Source organism: Hyperolius riggenbachi, chromosome 12 (assembly GCF_040937935.1).
Source record: "Hyperolius riggenbachi isolate aHypRig1 chromosome 12, aHypRig1.pri, whole genome shotgun sequence".
In the NCBI taxonomy this organism is placed as follows: Eukaryota; Metazoa; Chordata; class Amphibia; order Anura; family Hyperoliidae; genus Hyperolius; species Hyperolius riggenbachi.
In genome coordinates this window covers 6,303,084-6,318,696 of record NC_090657.1, presented here as the reverse complement: position 1 = coordinate 6,318,696, position 15,613 = coordinate 6,303,084, and the positions used below count along the sequence as shown (strand labels likewise).

The 15,613-nt window shown below is 44.6% G+C and overlaps 1 protein-coding gene across 1 annotated transcript in view; it reads left to right on the top strand.

Annotated features, from left to right (window-relative positions):
- The window catches only part of SAP30BP (SAP30 binding protein), a 127,977-nt gene that overhangs the window by 19,033 nt on the left and 93,331 nt on the right, over positions 1-15,613 (top strand). The window lies entirely within an intron of this gene.

The window sequence follows — 15,613 nt, the reverse complement described above, 5'->3', positions numbered from 1 at the left end:
GTGGTTGGCCTTAGAGCTGCGCAGCCGCGGCCATCTTTGTGAAGGCTGGAGAGCTCGACCCGGGCCGTGCAGTCGGGGGTCGTTCCGGGGGGGGGGGGGGGGGGGGGAGAATACTGAGCGGCGGGGACCCAGCGGAACGGCACGGAGTGCGCGGACGGAGTCCTCCGTGCCTCACAAACTGACACAGGTATCTTATTTTATAGTGTATATTTTTTTTTTTTTTGAGCAAACAGGCCTCCTAAGTCCTTTAAAGAAATGTACTCTCCCTCTTACTCTCTCTCCCATTTTAACATGGAACATAACATAGTAACATGGTATATCTTATTTTAAAGAACACATTATAACGTTTAATTTGATACCTTATTTGGACAGTTTGGCATCTTCTATTGGCTGGTAGCAGAGGAGAAAGCCAGGGTATGGTAAATTGTAAACCAGTTTCCTGGGTGTAATCCTGGCCTGCGTGAGCAAGTTTTGCAATAGGTGGTTTGATTCCCGCCACCCGATCTCTTACTGTCTCTACACACAATGCAATCGTTGGTATTTCGATTGAGCAGATTAGCAATACTGGCTACTATTTACACCCTCCCCAGTCCATTCCATAGGATTCTATTGATTCCATATGCAACTTTGCAGGCAATCTGCAATAAATCTGCAAAGTACCGTATATTCCGGCGTATAAGACGACTGGGAGTATAAGACGACCTCCCAACTTTTCCAGTTAAAATATAGAGTTTATGATATACTCGCCGTATAAGACTACCCCTCTTCCAACATACACCTAATTAAAATAAAAATAAAAAAATCATGTACTGGTGCTGTGTATGAACAGATACTGCTGCTGTGCTGTATGTGTTACCCAGTATATAACAGTATATAGTCAATTGACTTGTTGCATTGGTCAACTCTCCTTAAAGGGAAGGTTCAGGGAGGGTGGGGAAAAAATAAAAATCAATTTCCACTTACCTGGGGCTTCCTCCAGCCCGTGGCAGGCAGGAGGTGCCCTCGCCGCCGCTCCGCAGGCTCCCGGTGGTCTCCGGTGGCCGACCCGACCTGGCCAGGCCGGCTGCCAGGTCGGGCTCTTCTGCGCTCCAAGTCCTGGTACTTCTGCGTCCCACGCCGGCGCTCTGACGTCATCGGACGTCCGCCGGGCTGTACTGCGCATGCGCAGTAGTTCTACGCCTGCGCAGTAGAGCCCGGAGGACGTCCGATGACATCAGAGCGCCGGCGTGGGAGGCAGAAGTACCGGGACTTGGAGCGCAGAAGAGCCCGACCTGGCAGCCGGCCTGGCCAGGTCGGGTCGGCCACCGGAGACCACCGGGAGCCTGCGGAGCGGCGGCGAGGGCACCTCCTGCCTGCCACGGGCTGGAGGAAGCCCCAGGTAAGTGGAAATTGATTTTTATTTTTTCCCCACCCTCCCTGAACCTTCCCTGAGTAACTGTCAGGCTGCAAAAGCTAATTTAAGCCTCTATTCTCCTGTGTTAAACAGTTTAAAAGGAAGCCAAAAAGGCAATACTGAAGTTAAAAATCTCTTAGTTTTGATGTGTGCTGAACAGCAAGGCTGTTAGACCCAAGCTCTTAAGAAGCCGAGAGCCGCATACCATACAGCAAAGCATTCTGGGTCCCTCCCCTCGGCTGCTAGTGATAAGATACAGGGCTTGTGTTACAACAGCAGCAGCTCACAGCACTGAAAAAACTCCCGGCGGAGTATACTGCAGGAGTCCGCTATTGTTCCTAGCCACATGGCTAATTAATATTCACTGCACAGTAGTGTTTTACATTACCGATCTTTTGTGTGAGTCTTATCATCAGGAAGCAGGGAGGACATGACGACATATTTGGCTTCATAGGAGACAGACAAACATGGAACCTGCCATGAGCTGTCAGGAGCATCAATCTCTGCAAATACTATATAAAAATTCTGTGAAATCCAAACATGGACAGTGAAATGCATATGTAATGTAAGTACAGCCAATGTTTAGCTACTGATATGTGTTTATTTTCTCTGAGACCTTATACCTAACAGCTCCTCTTTAAGTAGACTGGTCAGCTCTCCTTGTCTACCTGTTTATCAGAGCGGTATGGAAGAATAGATTGCGCTCAGCAGCGAGATCTGAGAGGCGGTAACAGGATAGGGCATATCACCCGGCATCAATGACACCTGGCATATAAGACGACCCCCAACTTTTCAGAAGATTTTCAAGGGTTAAAAAGTAGTCTTATACGCAGGAATATACAGTAATCTGCAAGGAATCATCATGGAATCTGCTGAAAAGAATCAGCAGCTATTTTTTATTTAATAAAAAAAAACAAAAGCCAGGAAACTGAAATGGCATTTAAATGTAAATGTCACTTCCTGGCATGGAGGATTGCGGATTTCCGGTTGGTGGCTGGGGGGCACTATGTGTGTGGGCATGTAGTATTACATGCCCACAAACCGGTGTTGTGTCTGATTACGCTGCCTGTTAATTTGTGCTGCCCCGCATGCGCAGTAGGAGACTGTGCGGCTACACTTCCTATTTAAAGTGGACCCAAATTAAAAACACAAGATGTCAGAAATAACTTCTATTTTCTAACTTATAATAATAAATAGCAGCCTTTTTTCAGCTGCATGATGACAAATATAAAATATGTTACATTTATTGGAGGAACCCCTCCCTTCCAAATTGCCGGGATTTTTCCGGCAAACTGGTGGAGTAGATGGTGTCCGGCAATGGAGGAATAGCTAATGGCTGCCACCTGTATAACCCTAGTTATGGAAAGAGAAGGGGTAAAAGCATGCACTGAAATGCTCATAGGCTTGAAGGAGTGTTTATTTATCTTTGTATGTGTCAGAGTGCTGCAACTAAATATTTTTAATTAAAAAAATGTTTGGTTTGGGTCCGCTTTAATTATGCTGCTGATGGTAAAATAATAAATATCTCTGCTTCCACACATCATACACTCCTTAAATTTTCAGGGTAGGAAGGGAACGACCTCGATAAAAAAAATTGCAGCCCCCGAGCCCCACTGGTTCCCGAGATGGGTTTCTCTAATCTATCACCTGAACCAGCGGGGCTCGGGGGCTGTAATTTGGCATAGAGGTCGTTCAGGGGATCCCCTCCCTACCCTGAAAATTTGAGGAGTGTAAGATGTGTGGAAGCAGAGAGATTTATTTTACCATGAGCAACATAATTAACTTCACACTGAGCATGCGTGCTACTCAGTGTGGAAGGGAGCTTCTGGACAGCGCAATCAGACATTACACCGGCGCACAGTGATCGGCGGTTTACGGCGGTCCCGATGTGCCGCAAACCGCCGCTGCAGGGATGTCCCGGGACATACGAGCGCATCAGGTTTTTGCGTATGTCCCGCTATGTGGGACATACGAGTGGAAAGGATTAAGGGAGCAAAAGTAATGGGACAGAATAATAATCATAAATCAAACCTTCACTTTTTCATGCTTGGTTGCAAATCCTTTGTAGTCAATTACAGCCTGAAGTCTGGAAGGCATAGACATCACCAGACGCTGAGTTTCATCCCTGGTGATGTTCTGCCAGGCCTCTACTGCAACTGTCTTCAGTTCCTGCTTGTTCTTGGGGCATTTTCCCTGCAGTTTTGTCTTTAGCAAGTGAAATGCATGCTCAGTCGGATTCAGGTCAGGTGATGACTCGGCCATTATGTAGCATTCCACTTCTTTCCCTTCACAAACTCTTGGGTTGTTTTTGCAGTATGCTTTGGGCCATAAGATGTGCTATAACTGCAACAATCTGCAGTTAAAGCATATCGTGTTCGTTTCATTTCAAATCCGTTGTGGATAGAGCCAAAAATGTAAGAATTGTGTTGATGTCCCAATATTTATGGACCTGACTAGATTTACCTGTTTTTTGCCTTCTAAATCTAGGTGCGTCTTATATCCTGGAGCGTCTTATACGGCGGCAAATACTGTACTCTCATAGCTCTGACTTTTTGGGCTAGTCAATCTACTCATGGGGGATTCCCATGTCTCCTGTGTCTTCAAAAGCACTTTCTGAATAGCAGTTGCACAGCCCATCTGCTAGAATAGTGTGCGAGTAGTCAGGCTGGTCATTGTGTAGATCCTTGCCAGAGAGTGCTTTTAAAATTACAGAAGTAAAGATATGCAAACTTCTCTTATGTAAAAAGCTTCTTTGGTGTGTGTACTTTAGAACTATACACACACTAGACACACAAATTTCTGCTTTTGGTGCCCAATAGCCAACATTTTCATTAGCGCTGATGACTGCGCCCAAATTGTCCATTAGCCGCAGGCACCCAAATTTCCTGTTTCCAGAGAACTTTGCCTTCCAGTGACTGTATTTATTTTTTTAATTGGTTTTATGCTATGTTCAGTGTTTTAGAGCTGAAATGCAATATTGAATTTCATACCACCTTAACCGGTTCCGGGCCGCGTGAAGTCAAAACTATGCAGCCCTTGTGGCTGTCTTAGCTTTATGGTGCATAGCTTTAACGCCGTCCGATTCCGGGGAAACGCCCCACGCCAGAAAAAGAACTCTGCCTTCTAAAGACAGCTGAGTTCTGTATATCAGTCATGAGCCGTTTCCATTGGCTCCTGACCTCCTGATCACTGTGAGCCAATCAGGATCAGGAAGTGCAATATGTGCAGTGATCAGGAAGTGCAGTGTTCAGGAAGTGCAATAATAAGGGCACTATAGAAAAAAATTTTTTTTAAATATGTGGAAACATATATACAAATAAGTTGTATAAGCTGTAGCGAGCAGGGAAGCTGGCCAGCATCATTGTTTAAATCCTTTTTAGGGAACTTGTTTATTAAGAATAAAAGCCTTGCTGAGAATCCCCTATGAAGAGATGGACTAGCCCAACACCTGTCACTTCTGTCAGATTTCTACTACCTACTGTAAGTGACAGCAACATAGGAGAAAAGTCATTTATGGCTCATTTTACTCTGGAAAAAAACTTACTACTTATTTGTCTGTTTGCACTTATTTTAAATTTTACAATGTTTTTCCATAGTGCCCTTTTAAAAGGGAAAAATCACACACAAAAAAGGCTGTGGTCCTGTAGTGTGCAGAGCCACGCGGTCCATACTGAATAAGCGGTGCCCAAACAGCAACACAAGGAAAACTTGTATGCAAGCTGATCTAATGTAAGTGTATGTGAGCAACTTGGCTAGTCGCTTCACTAGAGACAGTGTGCCTTATATAGATCCAGGTATAGAGACAGTATATCACCAAAAATAAGGGCTGGCTGAAGCTTCTTCCTCCAGTCTGTGCCGCTGAAAGTAAGAGTAACCTGGAGACAGTGTGCCTTATATAGATCCAGGTATAGAGACAGTATATCACCAAAAATAAGGGCTGGCTATAGCTACTTCCTCCAGTCTGTGCTGCTGAAAGTAAGAGTAACCTGGAGACAGTGTGCCTTATATAGATCCAGGTATAGAGACAGTATATCACCAAAAATAAGGGCTGGCTGAAGCTACTTCCTCCAGTCTGTGCTGCTGAAAGTGCGGGTAACCTGGAGACAGTGTGCCTTATATAGATCCAGGTATAGAGACAGTATATCACCAAAAATAAGGGCTGGCTGAAGCTACTTCCTCCAGTCTGTGCCGCTGTAAGTAAGAGTAACCTGGAGACAGTGTACCTTATATAGATCCAGGTATAGAGACAGTATATCACCAAAAATAAGGGCTGGCTGAAGCTACTTCCTCCAGTCTGTGCCGCTGTAAGTAAGAGTAACCTGGAGACAGTGTGCCTTATATAGATCCAGGTATAGAGACAGTATATGACCAAAAATAAGGGCTGGCTGAAGCTACTTCCTCCAGTCTGTGCCGCTGAAAGTAAGAGTAACCTGGAGACAGTGTACCTTATATAGATCCAGGTATAGAGACAGTATATCACCAAAAATAAGGGCTGGCTGAAGCTACTTCCTCCAGTCTGTGCTGCTGAAAGTAAGAGTAACCTGGAGACAGTGTGCCTTATATAGATCCAGGTATAGAGACAGTATATCACCAAAAATAAGGGCTGGCTGAAGCTACTTCCTCCAGTCTGTGCCGCTGTAAGTAAGAGTAACCTGGAGACAGTGTACCTTATATAGATCCAGGTATAGAGACAGTATATCACCAAAAATAAGGGCTGGCTGAAGCTACTTCCTCCAGTCTGTGCCGCTGTAAGTAAGAGTAACCTGGAGACAGTGTGCCTTATATAGATCCAGGTATAGAGACAGTATATGACCAAAAATAAGGGCTGGCTGAAGCTACTTCCTCCAGTCTGTGCTGCTGAAAGTGAGAGTAACCTGGAGACAGTGTGCCTTATATAGATCCAGGTATAGAGACAGTATTTCACCAAAAATAAGGGCTGGCTGAAGCTACTTCCTCCAGTCTGTGCCGCTGAAAGTAAGAGTAACCTGGAGACAGTGTGCCTTATATAGATCCAGGTATAGAGACAGTATATCACCAAAAATAAGGGCTGGCTGAAGCTTCTTCCTCCAGTCTGTGCCGCTGTAAGTAAGAGTAACCTGGAGACAGTGTGCCTTATATAGATCCAGGTATAGATACAGTATATGACCAAAAATAAGGGCTGGCTGAAGCTACTTCCTCCAGTCTGTGCTGCTGAAAGTGCGGGTAACCTGGAGACAGTGTGCCTTATATAGATCCAGGTATAGAGACAGTATATCACCAAAAATAAGGGCTGGCTGAAGCTACTTCCTCCAGTCTGTGCCGCTGAAAGTAAGAGTAACCTGGAGACAGTGTGCCTTATATAGATCCAGGTATAGAGACAGTATATGACCAAAAATAAGGGCTGGCTGAAGCTTCTTCCTCCAGTCTGTGCTGCTGAAAGTAAGAGTAACCTGGAGACAGTGTACCTTATATAGATCCAGGTATAGAGACAGTATATCACCAAAAATAAGGGCTGGCTGAAGCTTCTTCCTCCAGTCTGTGCTGCTGAAAGTGCGGGTAACCTGGAGACAGTGTGCCTTATATAGATCCAGGTATAGAGACAGTATATCACCAAAAATAAGGGCTGGCTGAAGCTACTTCCTCCAGTCTGTGCCGCTGAAAGTAAGAGTAACCTGGAGACAGTGTGCCTTATATAGATCCAGGTATAGAGACAGTATATCACCAAAAATAAGGGCTGGCTGAAGCTACTTCCTCCAGTCTGTGCCGCTGAAAGTAAGAGTAACCTGGAGACAGTGTGCCTTATATAGATCCAGGTATAGAGACAGTATATCACCAAAAATAAGGGCTGGCTGAAGCTACTTCCTCCAGTCTGTGCCGCTGAAAGTAAGAGTAACCTGGAGACAGTGTACCTTATATAGATCCAGGTATAGAGACAGTATATCACCAAAAATAAGGGCTGGCTGAAGCTACTTCCTCCAGTCTGTGCTGCTGTAAGTGAGGGTAACCTGGAGACAGTGTACCTTATATAGATCCAGGTATAGAGACAGTATATCACCAAAAATAAGGGCTGGCTGAAGCTACTTCCTCCAGTCTGTGCCGCTGTAAGTAAGAGTAACCTGGAGACAGTGTGCCTTATATAGATCCAGGTATAGAGACAGTATATCACCAAAAATAAGGGCTGGCTGAAGCTACTTCCTCCAGTCTGTGCCGCTGTAAGTGAGGGTAACCTGGAGACAGTGTACCTTATATAGATCCAGGTATAGAGACAGTATATCACCAAAAATAAGGGCTGGCTGAAGCTTCTTCCTCCAGTCTGTGCCGCTGTAAGTAAGAGTAACCTGGAGACAGTGTGCCTTATATAGATCCAGGTATAGAGACAGTATATCACCAAAAATAAGGGCTGGCTGAAGCTACTTCCTCCAGTCTGTGCCGCTGAAAGTAAGAGTAACCTGGAGACAGTGTGCCTTATATAGATCCAGGTATAGAGACAGTATATCACCAAAAATAAGGGCTGGCTGAAGCTACTTCCTCCAGTCTGTGCCGCTGAAAGTAAGAGTAACCTGGAGACAGTGTACCTTATATAGATCCAGGTATAGAGACAGTATATCACCAAAAATAAGGGCTGGCTGAAGCTACTTCCTCCAGTCTGTGCCGCTGTAAGTAAGAGTAACCTGGAGACAGTGTGCCTTATATAGATCCAGGTATAGAGACAGTATATCACCAAAAATAAGGGCTGGCTGAAGCTACTTCCTCCAGTCTGTGCCGCTGTAAGTGAGGGTAACCTGGAGACAGTGTACCTTATATAGATCCAGGTATAGAGACAGTATATCACCAAAAATAAGGGCTGGCTATAGCTACTTCCTCCAGTCTGTGCCGCTGTAAGTAAGAGTAACCTGGAGACAGTGTACCTTATATAGATCCAGGTATAGAGACAGTATATCACCAAAAATAAGGGCTGGCTGAAGCTTCTTCCTCCAGTCTGTGCCGCTGTAAGTAAGAGTAACCTGGAGACAGTGTGCCTTATATAGATCCAGGTATAGATACAGTATATGACCAAAAATAAGGGCTGGCTGAAGCTACTTCCTCCAGTCTGTGCCGCTGTAAGTAAGAGTAACCTGGAGACAGTGTGCCTTATATAGATCCAGGTATAGAGACAGTATATCACCAAAAATAAGGGCTGGCTGAAGCTACTTCCTCCAGTCTGTGCCGCTGTAAGTGAGGGTAACCTGGAGACAGTGTACCTTATATAGATCCAGGTATAGAGACAGTATATCACCAAAAATAAGGGCTGGCTATAGCTACTTCCTCCAGTCTGTGCCGCTGTAAGTAAGAGTAACCTGGAGACAGTGTACCTTATATAGATCCAGGTATAGAGACAGTATATCACCAAAAATAAGGGCTGGCTGAAGCTTCTTCCTCCAGTCTGTGCCGCTGTAAGTAAGAGTAACCTGGAGACAGTGTGCCTTATATAGATCCAGGTATAGATACAGTATATGACCAAAAATAAGGGCTGGCTGAAGCTACTTCCTCCAGTCTGTGCCGCTGTAAGTAAGAGTAACCTGGAGACAGTGTGCCTTATATAGATCCAGGTATAGAGACAGTATATCACCAAAAATAAGGGCTGGCTGAAGCTACTTCCTCCAGTCTGTGCTGCTGAAAGTGAGAGTAACCTGGAGACAGTGTGCCTTATATAGATCCAGGTATAGAGACAGTATATCACCAAAAATAAGGGCTGGCTGAAGCTACTTCCTCCAGTCTGTGCTGCTGAAAGTGAGAGTAACCTGGAGACAGTGTACCTTATATAGATCCAGGTATAGAGACAGTATATGACCAAAAATAAGGGCTGGCTGAAGCTACTTCCTCCAGTCTGTGCTGCTGAAAGTAAGAGTAACCTGGAGACAGTGTACCTTATATAGATCCAGGTATAGAGACAGTATATCACCAAAAATAAGGGCTGGCTGAAGCTACTTCCTCCAGTCTGTGCCGCTGAAAGTGAGAGTAACCTGGAGACAGTGTGCCTTATATAGATCCAGGTATAGAGACAGTATATGACCAAAAATAAGGGCTGGCTGAAGCTACTTCCTCCAGTCTGTGCTGCTGAAAGTGAGAGTAACCTGGAGACAGTGTGCCTTATATAGATCCAGGTATAGAGACAGTATATCACCAAAAATAAGGGCTGGCTGAAGCTACTTCCTCCAGTCTGTGCTGCTGAAAGTAAGAGTAACCTGGAGACAGTGTGCCTTATATAGATCCAGGTATAGAGACAGTATATCACCAAAAATAAGGGCTGGCTGAAGCTACTTCCTCCAGTCTGTGCCGCTGTAAGTAAGAGTAACCTGGAGACAGTGTACCTTATATAGATCCAGGTATAGAGACAGTATATCACCAAAAATAAGGGCTGGCTGAAGCTACTTCCTCCAGTCTGTGCCGCTGTAAGTAAGAGTAACCTGGAGACAGTGTGCCTTATATAGATCCAGGTATAGAGACAGTATATGACCAAAAATAAGGGCTGGCTGAAGCTACTTCCTCCAGTCTGTGCTGCTGAAAGTGAGAGTAACCTGGAGACAGTGTGCCTTATATAGATCCAGGTATAGAGACAGTATATCACCAAAAATAAGGGCTGGCTGAAGCTACTTCCTCCAGTCTGTGCCGCTGAAAGTAAGAGTAACCTGGAGACAGTGTGCCTTATATAGATCCAGGTATAGAGACAGTATATCACCAAAAATAAGGGCTGGCTGAAGCTTCTTCCTCCAGTCTGTGCCGCTGTAAGTAAGAGTAACCTGGAGACAGTGTGCCTTATATAGATCCAGGTATAGATACAGTATATGACCAAAAATAAGGGCTGGCTGAAGCTACTTCCTCCAGTCTGTGCTGCTGAAAGTGCGGGTAACCTGGAGACAGTGTGCCTTATATAGATCCAGGTATAGAGACAGTATATCACCAAAAATAAGGGCTGGCTGAAGCTACTTCCTCCAGTCTGTGCCGCTGAAAGTAAGAGTAACCTGGAGACAGTGTGCCTTATATAGATCCAGGTATAGAGACAGTATATGACCAAAAATAAGGGCTGGCTGAAGCTTCTTCCTCCAGTCTGTGCTGCTGAAAGTAAGAGTAACCTGGAGACAGTGTACCTTATATAGATCCAGGTATAGAGACAGTATATCACCAAAAATAAGGGCTGGCTGAAGCTTCTTCCTCCAGTCTGTGCTGCTGAAAGTGCGGGTAACCTGGAGACAGTGTGCCTTATATAGATCCAGGTATAGAGACAGTATATCACCAAAAATAAGGGCTGGCTGAAGCTACTTCCTCCAGTCTGTGCCGCTGTAAGTAAGAGTAACCTGGAGACAGTGTGCCTTATATAGATCCAGGTATAGAGACAGTATATCACCAAAAATAAGGGCTGGCTGAAGCTACTTCCTCCAGTCTGTGCCGCTGAAAGTAAGAGTAACCTGGAGACAGTGTGCCTTATATAGATCCAGGTATAGAGACAGTATATCACCAAAAATAAGGGCTGGCTGAAGCTACTTCCTCCAGTCTGTGCCGCTGAAAGTAAGAGTAACCTGGAGACAGTGTACCTTATATAGATCCAGGTATAGAGACAGTATATCACCAAAAATAAGGGCTGGCTGAAGCTACTTCCTCCAGTCTGTGCCGCTGTAAGTAAGAGTAACCTGGAGACAGTGTGCCTTATATAGATCCAGGTATAGAGACAGTATATCACCAAAAATAAGGGCTGGCTGAAGCTACTTCCTCCAGTCTGTGCCGCTGTAAGTGAGGGTAACCTGGAGACAGTGTACCTTATATAGATCCAGGTATAGAGACAGTATATCACCAAAAATAAGGGCTGGCTATAGCTACTTCCTCCAGTCTGTGCCGCTGTAAGTAAGAGTAACCTGGAGACAGTGTACCTTATATAGATCCAGGTATAGAGACAGTATATCACCAAAAATAAGGGCTGGCTGAAGCTTCTTCCTCCAGTCTGTGCCGCTGTAAGTAAGAGTAACCTGGAGACAGTGTGCCTTATATAGATCCAGGTATAGATACAGTATATGACCAAAAATAAGGGCTGGCTGAAGCTACTTCCTCCAGTCTGTGCCGCTGTAAGTAAGAGTAACCTGGAGACAGTGTGCCTTATATAGATCCAGGTATAGAGACAGTATATCACCAAAAATAAGGGCTGGCTGAAGCTACTTCCTCCAGTCTGTGCTGCTGAAAGTGAGAGTAACCTGGAGACAGTGTGCCTTATATAGATCCAGGTATAGAGACAGTATATCACCAAAAATAAGGGCTGGCTGAAGCTACTTCCTCCAGTCTGTGCTGCTGAAAGTGAGAGTAACCTGGAGACAGTGTACCTTATATAGATCCAGGTATAGAGACAGTATATGACCAAAAATAAGGGCTGGCTGAAGCTACTTCCTCCAGTCTGTGCTGCTGAAAGTAAGAGTAACCTGGAGACAGTGTACCTTATATAGATCCAGGTATAGAGACAGTATATCACCAAAAATAAGGGCTGGCTGAAGCTTCTTCCTCCAGTCTGTGCCGCTGAAAGTGCGGGTAACCTGGAGACAGTGTACCTTATATAGATCCAGGTATAGAGACAGTATATCACCAAAAATAAGGGCTGGCTGAAGCTACTTCCTCCAGTCTGTGCTGCTGAAAGTGCGGGTAACCTGGAGACAGTGTGCCTTTATATAGATCCAGGTATAGAGACAGTATATGACCAAAAATAAGGGCTGGCTGAAGCTTCTTCCTCCAGTCTGTGCCGCTGAAAGTGCGGGTAACCTGGAGACAGTGTACCTTATATAGATCCAGGTATAGAGACAGTATATCACCAAAAATAAGGGCTGGCTGAAGCTTCTTCCTCCAGTCTGTGCCGCTGAAAGTGCGGGTAACCTGGAGACAGTGTACCTTATATAGATCCAGGTATAGAGACAGTATATCACCAAAAATAAGGGCTGGCTGAAGCTACTTCCTCCAGTCTGTGCCGCTGAAAGTGCGGGTAACCTGGAGACAGTGTGCCTTGTATAGATCCAGGTATAGATCCAGGTGCAGGAAGACATGAGCACATACATGGGATGGGTTTCAACACATCATCCATCCTAGCAGTCCTGTGCTTCCTTTCATCACCTGTCATAGGCGGCCAGATTGACGCCCACAAGCGCCCTGTTTCACCTGCAGTGTTAAAGGATGACTCTCGCGAAAATGCATGTAAACACATTCAAATAAGAACACTTCTTCAAGAGTAAAATAAACCATAAATTACTTTTCTCCTATGTATGCTGTTATAGTAGAAATCTGAAGGAACCGACAGGTTTTGGAGTAGCCCATCTCCTCATGGGGGATTTTCAGGGGTTTATTTATTTTCAAAAGCACTTAGCGAATGGCAGTTGCTCCCTCTAACTGCCAAAAAAGTGTAGTGAGCAGGGAGGCTGGCCAGCATCTTTGTATAAATCCTTTTCAGGGAATCCTTATAAAGAATAAAAGCTATACTGAGAATCCCCCATGATTAGATGGACCAGCCCAAAAACCTGTCTGTTCTCAGATTTCAACAACCTGCTGTAAGCGACAGCAACATGGGAGAGAAGAAATGCACTTCTTCTTTTCATGTTTTTACATGTATTTTAAATTTTACTGTACACACTGACAAACTGTCAGCAGAACGCCCGCCCTGCGGGAGGGTCTAATGACTTGTCGTTTACAGGAATCCGGCGTGTGTACGCGCCTTCAGATGGTTTCTTTCACCTGCATAGAGAGCTCCTTTGGCTGCATGTTGTCTGTTCACAGCAAAATCTTCCACATACAAGCACCACCCCTCAAATCAACTCCAGGCCTTTTATCTGCTTAATTGATAATGACAGAACAATAGACTTTTCCACACCTGCCCATGAAATATTTTTTGAGTCAATTGCCCAATTACTTTTGAGCCCCTGAAATGAAGGGATTGTGTTAAAAGAAAAACTCCTTAAGGGGCCCATACACCTACGATTTTTCCCGCCGATATACAGCAGATTCAATCACTGTGATCGAATCTGCTGTGAAATCGTTGCGCTAACGCTGACAGAACGATCGATTACTATCCACAATCAATCATTCCCATTGATCTGTCCGTGTGGAAGGTTTTGCTCGATCGCCGGCGGGTCGGGAGTGCGTCGATAGCGGCATTCGAATGCCAGACGACCGATGCTAGCTGCAATACATAACCTGCTTCGGCCGGCGTGAGTCCCTGCTCCCTCCGCTGTCTTCTTCTCCGCGCTGGGCTCCAGCTGGCTTCACTAAGCTTCCTTTCCCGGCAGGAAGCTTAAACAGTAGAGCGCCCTCTACTGTTCCCCGGACAGGAAGTTCAGTGAAGCTGCAGCCCGGGAGCCCAGAGCGGAGAGGAGACAGCAGAGACCGGGGGGAGTCGCGCCGGCGGAGCAGGTAATGTATGCGGGCGGGTGGAGCGGTGGCAGCACCACCACCACCACCACAGATTGTGAACGGTTTCAGGCTGAAATTGATTCACAATCTGTTTGCAGTAAAGGCAGCCATACGATCCCTCTCTGATCAGATTCGATCAGAGAGGGATCTGTTGGTCGAATCTGATGGCTAATCGACCAGTGTATGGCTACCTTTCGTTGCCTCACATTTTTATGTCATTTTATTCACCCCACTGAATTAAAGCTGAAAGTCTGCACTTCAACTGCATCTGGGTTGTGTCATTTCAAATTCATTGTGGTAATGTACAGGACTACAATAAGAAAAAAGTTATATATATTTGTTTTATGCACACCCATATGCTGCTGTGTTTATTACTCACGTAGCATATGCTGCTTTATACATCTGTTTTGTTTATTCTAGTTTTTCCCTTGGTTCAGTCTGATTTGTAATGTGTGCATTTGTCTACTATGCTTTCAAATGTGGAACTAATTTTACAATGGTTAGTATTGGTTGAATCCAGCGTTCATTTTTCTTGAAGTCTCCTGTATGTTTTTGCATACAGGGTAATATAATGGTGCCCTCTTGTGGTTGTTTAGTGGACTGTTTTTATCGTGTTGAGAACTGTCCATGTGATCTAAAAGCAATTTCAGTGATTTTGATGCTTGCTGGGTTTTTTTGGCTTGATATGAGCAACTCAAGCATTTCCATTCTGTATTAAGGAACCATGCATCTATAAAGGCAAAAGTCTTCAGCCTTATATGGCATATGTAAAGGCATAAATCAGGTTATCCTGTTCTATTGATTCTTAAAGAGGAACTTCAGCCTAAACAAACATACTGTCATTAAGGTACATTAGTTATGTTAATTAAAATAGGTAATCTCTTACCCACCCTGTTTTAAAAGAACAAGCAAATGTTTGTGATTTCATGAGAGCAGCCATCTTTTTGGTTGAAAGGAGGTGACAGGGATCATGAGACACGGTTCCAACTGTCCTGTGTCCTGATCACCCCTCCCAGTTGCTAGGCAACCAGAACATCATCAGAAATCCCATCATGCTTTGCCTCATCGGGGGAGAAAAATGCCTGGGCAGTTTTCTTCGATGGGGCGGAGCTTAGCTTCTGTGCAGCAAAAAAATGAGGCTTGGATAAGAAAAACAAAGTTCTGATGCTGTAAAACTGTTAAAGCGGACCCAAACCAAACATTTTTTTTTTTTTTAATTCAAAATATTTAGTTGCACCACTCTGACACATACAAAGATAAATAAACACTCCTTCAAGCCTATGAGCATTTCAGTGCATGCTTTTCACCTTTCTCTTTTCATAACTAGGGTTACACAGGTGGCAGCCATTACTTCTGAGCTTAGTAGCAGGTTTTAGATCATGGGTGTGTCTGTCATCAGCTACCCTCCCTCACAGGGGCGTCGTCTATGTGAAATCTCACACAAGCTGAGATCACCTCCCCTGTGACATCATCAGTAGCAGCCTGTGTTTTTTATCTCCTCCACCAGTCTGCCGGATTCTGTCCCGGCAATATGAAAGGAAGGGAGGGGTTCCTCCAATAAATGTAAAATATTTTATATTGGTCATTATGCAGCTGAAAAAAGGCTGCTATTTATATAAGTTAGAAAATGGATTTTATTTCTGAAATCTTGAATTTTTTATTTTAGTCCACTTTTTAAAGAGACACCAAGCCTTTTCAGTGCTGCTGAGTAGATAGAGGTTCACTTTAAGCTGAGCTTAATATGATCTGTTGTTAACCTATTCTGTTATTTTTAATGTGTATGCATTTGGTGAACTTCTGTTCCCAATAGACTTATGTGCTGACAAT